Source organism: Nicotiana attenuata, unplaced genomic scaffold (genome assembly GCF_001879085.1).
Source record: "Nicotiana attenuata strain UT unplaced genomic scaffold, NIATTr2, whole genome shotgun sequence".
Taxonomy (NCBI): Eukaryota; Viridiplantae; Streptophyta; class Magnoliopsida; order Solanales; family Solanaceae; genus Nicotiana; species Nicotiana attenuata.
The window spans coordinates 92,887-98,678 of record NW_017672320.1 but is presented as its reverse complement, the minus strand read 5'-3'; the positions used below and the strand labels follow the sequence as shown (position 1 = coordinate 98,678).

The window sequence follows — 5,792 nt, the reverse complement described above, 5'->3', positions numbered from 1 at the left end:
TCAGTGACTTGTATCAATCCATGTGAATGAAACTCTTTTGGCACGATAACATAGCAGTAATCAGATGTTCGAGTGTATCCTTTTCATGCTCATTGATGAATTATATCACCATGTACAGAACAAAAAAATCAGAAATTCAAGAGAGTAATGTAAGCTCTTGTGATCAATATACCTTTGATGTCAAGTACAAAGCAGAAAGATTTGGATAACTTTTATGGCATCATAGCCCCTGAAGCAAATTGTATTAGGTTCAGTTTTCAACTAACAGGTAAAAGGGAATTAAGCGTTACTTTGAGCAAAGACAACATTACTTGAAAGCACAAGGAAACAATAAATACATTACTGAATAAAAGAATCTCAATACCATTATATACCAGCAAGGGAAACCTCTCCTCTTTTATTTCTTTTGTTACTGTTTCAGTAGTCACTTGTACATTTTTGAGTATTGCATTCAACAATAAGATAAAAGTAGATTTGCCAGTTTTGAAAGGTTCACCAGCCACTGAAAGCAATATAGTCAGCTTTTCCACAATACTTCTACAATGGAGGAATTCTTTGTCATTCTTCTTTTTAGCTTCTTCATTTAATTGTAATAAATTGTTACTATCTTCCCCCTTTTTGAGTTCAACAAGAATTAAAAGAATAACTAATTAAGATGTAAAAGCTGGTAAGTCAGCAATTATGACAGGTACCTTATATTGACGAGTCAGTTGGTGAGCTGAGCTTTCTCGTGTGATGGTGAGCACGGATAGCCTGTTGCAAGTAAGTAATTCGTTTGCAAATGTTTACATCCAAAGAGATGACAAAAACTAAGGAACTCAACATATCTTCACGTTCAAGTGCAAGAGAGCTTGATGAAGCTGGAGTTAACTTCTCAAAAATCAAACATTTATACAAATTTGGAAAAAGAAAACTGTCGGTTCTCAACACAAGTTTATTCAATATCAAGTTCCAAAATGAACTGATGAAAATCCCTTGTTTTGAAGCCACCGATGCAATGGAGACCATCTTGAGAAATCTTTCATAGAGTATACATGTCTCAGGGATCATCTTATCAACTCAGACAAAGATGTAAATTTAATAATGATTCAATGCAGACAAATCAAATGAGATATTTGTCTGAGTTGATAAGTTGATATTAGAAACATTTGAGACGTAAATTGGACGACCGTTGCTACCGCAAAACAAGGAATTCCATCAAATCATTATCAAACTTCATCAAATAAACTCATGCGATCACAACAGTTTTCCCTCGTCCACATCTGCATAAATATTTCAAATCTTTGAAAAGTCAACTCAGCTTCATCAATGTCTATTGAAATTAACATATTGGGTTGAGGCCCTTAGATTTTAGCATTTCAAGCTCAGCAAGTTGGTTTAGTGGAGGCCATTCTTAGCCCTATCCAAACTTTGCTGCCACAACAAGGACACTGCTAATGTTCGCATCTCCAAAGATCCAATATCTGCATTCAGATCAATGATGAGGGCTTACAATAATAAGTGCTAATTTGTATTTTGTTTCCTTCACAAATGATACATCTAGAGTTGAAAATTACCCTGAACCAGGAGTTAATTATTTACTAATGCATTTGCAAAGTAAAACATGAGGATTTACGTTTTGCCCATCTTCTAAATAGGAATAATTGACTTGCAAACAGAATATATTGAAATTCTATTGAAGTCCAAAGAATACCGCACATCTTAAAGAATTTCCAAAGGATCAAATCTGATTATATTCTAAATTGAAAAAAAAAAAAGTTATCCCAAAAAAATAAATAAAACACATACTGTCTCCTGTCGATCCTCCTCAGGCAATGATTTCTCTCGATGAATCAGTGATGGCTTTGGCCTTTGGGAAGAAAATTCCCTGGCCAACGGAGACTGCGTATATGGACTATGGAGGTGAAAACCTAGACTAAGAGGGTGTTTCACTTTTTAGCTTATGTAGGTGTTTCGTAAAATTAAAAGTGCTTATAAGTTAAGTGCTTATGAGCCAAAAATAAGCCAAAAGCCATAAGTTGGTCTCCCCCAACTTATCAAATTTCAGCTTATAAGCACTTTAAGTTTGACCAAAATATTTACTATTCTATCCCTAAAATACTTCTTTTTAAAACAAAACTCTTCGTATATCCAGTTCTTCAGCTGCATATTATTAATTTCAGCACTTTTATCCAAACACGTAACTGCTTATTTTTTAAATCAGCTTCAGCACTTAAAAGTATTTTTCAGCACCTAATGCTTATCAGCTACTTTAAATCAGCTAAGCCAAACGGGCTCTAAAGCTTTTATTTTGGTAAAAGTAGTACGGGCTTCAAAAATGGGAAATTTTCCTTCCTATACCATATAGAAAACTATATTACTAAATATGTTCATAGTTTGCATATTACCCTTCATGCTAATAGTATTTCTACAAAATATAGATCATACATTAAATAAGGAATCATTGTAGTTGTACGATTCCTTATTTAGGCACGCTAAAATTGGGGGATTAAATATTCTTCCAGATCTTCCAAACGCAAATCACGCACATTAATCTTCTTCGTCAGTTTTCTTTCAAATTTAGCGTCTCTACATCAAACGCAATTATTCTTCTACAATTCAAAAACGAATTGATTATTCTTCTACAATTCACAAATCAAAAACGACTAATCTTCTACAATTCTTCTACATCAAACGCAATTATGTCCAAATTTCAGTAACACAAAGCAAAGGAAAAGAGAGCAGCAATTCCACCATTGACAGCCATTAAAAAGCTTTGAAGTTTTGAATTCAAATTTGGGTTTTTAAAAATCATTATTTGTTTGGACTGGGTGTTGTTGCAAATAATTGAGAATATGGTTTGGAGTTTATATCTCAATTTTGAGGGGTTTTGGTGAAGATTAGACTTGGTTTTGGCTGAATTTCGGATTGAAACTCGAAGAAGAAGAAGAAGAAGAACACATGACATAAATTATATTGCAGAAATTGTAGAAAAATTGTAGTTAAATTGTAGAAAATTTGTATTCTATTATTTATTTATTTTTCTTTAATTCATTTAACTATTGTATGAAAGTTGAACAACATTGTATAAAAATTATATTTAAGTGGTATTATATTGTAGTTGTATATAACTTAGTAGAAATAATGTACGAAAATTGTAGATAATTTGTAGATAAGTTGTATAATATATAATTAGTTGTATGAAAATTATTTTTAATATGTATAAATCAGATACAAAATATATAAAAGACATATTGCATAAATTTTGTATAAAGATGAAAATAAAGATAAATTATGTTATGAATAGTTGTCGAAATTTTGTAGATAATTTGTAGAAACATTGAAATTCTGTTTTCATATTAATTTTTCAAATGATATGCAGTTTTATTGTAGCATAAATGTAGAAAACAAGCCATTGTGAGTCTTAGTTGACTCATTCCTCACATTCAACCTATTCTACAAATTCACGCCTCTTTAAGTACAATACAACCATACTTTCTTGAATTTACAGGTATAGCAATATGTATAACTTAAAAAACATCTTCTCCTCTGCACAAGTTAGCTCCAAAACAGTCGAAGTGGAATAACAAGCTCCCATCAAAATTTTTAACACAAAAACACAAAGCTCAAATTTTATGTTATTGTAGTTATATTTAACTGGGTGAAAATAATGTGTGAAAGTCGTAGAAAATTATAGATAAGTTGTATTCCTCTATAACGAGAGATGTTGGCATATCAAGTAACTTTAGTGTTCCAGACGAACATGCATAAAAATAAAGATAAATTCTGTTATGAACAGTTTGTAGAAATTTTGTAGATAATTTGCAGAAACATTGAAATTCTATATTTTCATATTAATTTTCAAATGATATGTAGTTTTGTTGTAGATTAAATATAGAAAACAAGCCATTGTGAGTTTTATTTGACTTATTCCTCACATTCAACCTATTCTACAAATTCACGCCTCTTTAAATACAATACAACCATACTTTCTTGAATTTAAAGGTATAGCAATATATATAACTTAAAATACATCTTCTCATCTGCACAAGTTAGCTCCAAAATAGACGAAGTGGAATAACAAGCTCCCATCAAAACTTTTAACACAAAAACACAAAAGCTCAAAAATAAATAAAAAACAGTCTACAATTTTTCTACAATATTTCTCCAATTTGTCTACAATTGTTGCAATATAATGTATGTCATGTCTTCTTCTTCTTCTTCTTCTTCGAGTTTCAATCTGAAATTCAGCCAAAACCAAGTCTAATCTTCACCAAAACCCCTCAAAATTGAGATATAAACTCCAAACCATATTCCCAAATATTTACAACAACACCCAATCCAAACAAATAATGATTTTTGAAAATTCAAATTTGAATTCAAAGCTTCAAAGCTTTTTAATGGCTGTCAATGGTGGAATTGCCGCTCTCTTTTCCTTTCCTCTTATATTACTGAAGGAACCCGAAATCATAACCATCAAAAGTTATTGTTGTGTATGAACTTTGAAGATTTTACTTCAATTTTGACTAGTTGTAGAAGAAAAAACCTTGATTTTGGATGTTAATGGTAGAGGGTTTCAATTATTTTTCTGGTTTTAGTAGAGGGAATAATGGTTTGAGACGTGGGTGTGTGGTGATACGTGGGTGAGGGTGTGGGGTTGGGAGATAGAAATATGGGGGGTGGGGATTTGGAGGAATATAAGGTACCATAAATTTAGGAGTGATATAAGGTACAATTATGTACAGTTAAAACGCCTTATGGTATAGAATTGGTAATTAGGTATACTAAATGTAATTATATCAAACCTTAAACATTGAGGGTAATATAGTTTCCTATACGGCATAGGAATGTAAAAATTCCTTCAAAAATAGCCAGAATTTGCAAAGTAATTGAAAAATAGCTACTATTTTGCTGCAACACGGAAGTTCCAGCATAATATATTGGAGATCGGTGCACCGGTACTCCAATCTCCGGTATATTACGCTGGATTGTTATATTATACTGAAACTCTAGTATAATATAATGGAACTTCAGTATATTATATTGGAGTATTTTTCCGTATTTTAAACAGTGTCTTCATTCAGATTTATTTTACATGAAAAATAACTAAATTTCGATTACTTTTGAAATTGTGGCTATTTTTGAATGACCATTTGTAAATCTAACTATTTTTGAATGGGAAATTACCAGCTATGTCCATTTATAGGTAGCTCATTACAAAAATTGGCCAATTGATAAAATATTACTAATATTAGCCAAATTAGCCAATTACCTATTTGTAGCAAAAAAATATCAAATTTTTGCTTTGTTTTGAGTGGGTGTTATTAGAATAGATTGGGCACAACTTAAGGAGCTTGAATCTCAGTTTTCAGATGATTTGGTGAAGTTTTGAGGTGGTTTGAATTGAAAATTCGAAGTAAAAGCTGAACATGAAAAAAATGATATGTGTATCACGCTCTGTATCATTTGTGTATCACATATGTATCATATTTGTATCAATTGTGTATCACATATATATCCATGTATACTTGTGTGTGAGATACATGCGTGATACATGTTTGATACATGTATCGCAGAAGACTTTTTTGAACTCGATTTAATTATGAATTTGATACAAAACCAGTCCAAATCACCTCCAATCTTCCTCAAATTTTGTATATTGACTTATCTATATATTTTCAATGAATTTTAACTATACCCATAGAAAAAGTTCCTTTTTTGTTTAGATTTTTGGAATATTTGTATAGATTTTTGTATTTCATCACCTTATTTGCTACCCCGTCCATGAAATTTCTTTTCCGTCTTGTATCTAA

At 31.2% G+C, this 5,792-nt stretch overlaps 1 long non-coding RNA gene across 1 annotated transcript; it reads right to left on the bottom strand.

Annotated features, from left to right (window-relative positions):
* Positions 1–347: 347 nt before the first annotated feature.
* Positions 348–1,939, bottom strand: LOC109212725. Its single transcript, XR_002065904.1, has 2 exons — positions 1,789–1,939; positions 348–1,463 (listed from the first exon to the last, which is right to left on the bottom strand). It is a non-coding gene; the product is annotated as an uncharacterized LOC109212725 (long non-coding RNA).
* Between the last annotated feature and the right edge of the window lie 3,853 nt (positions 1,940–5,792).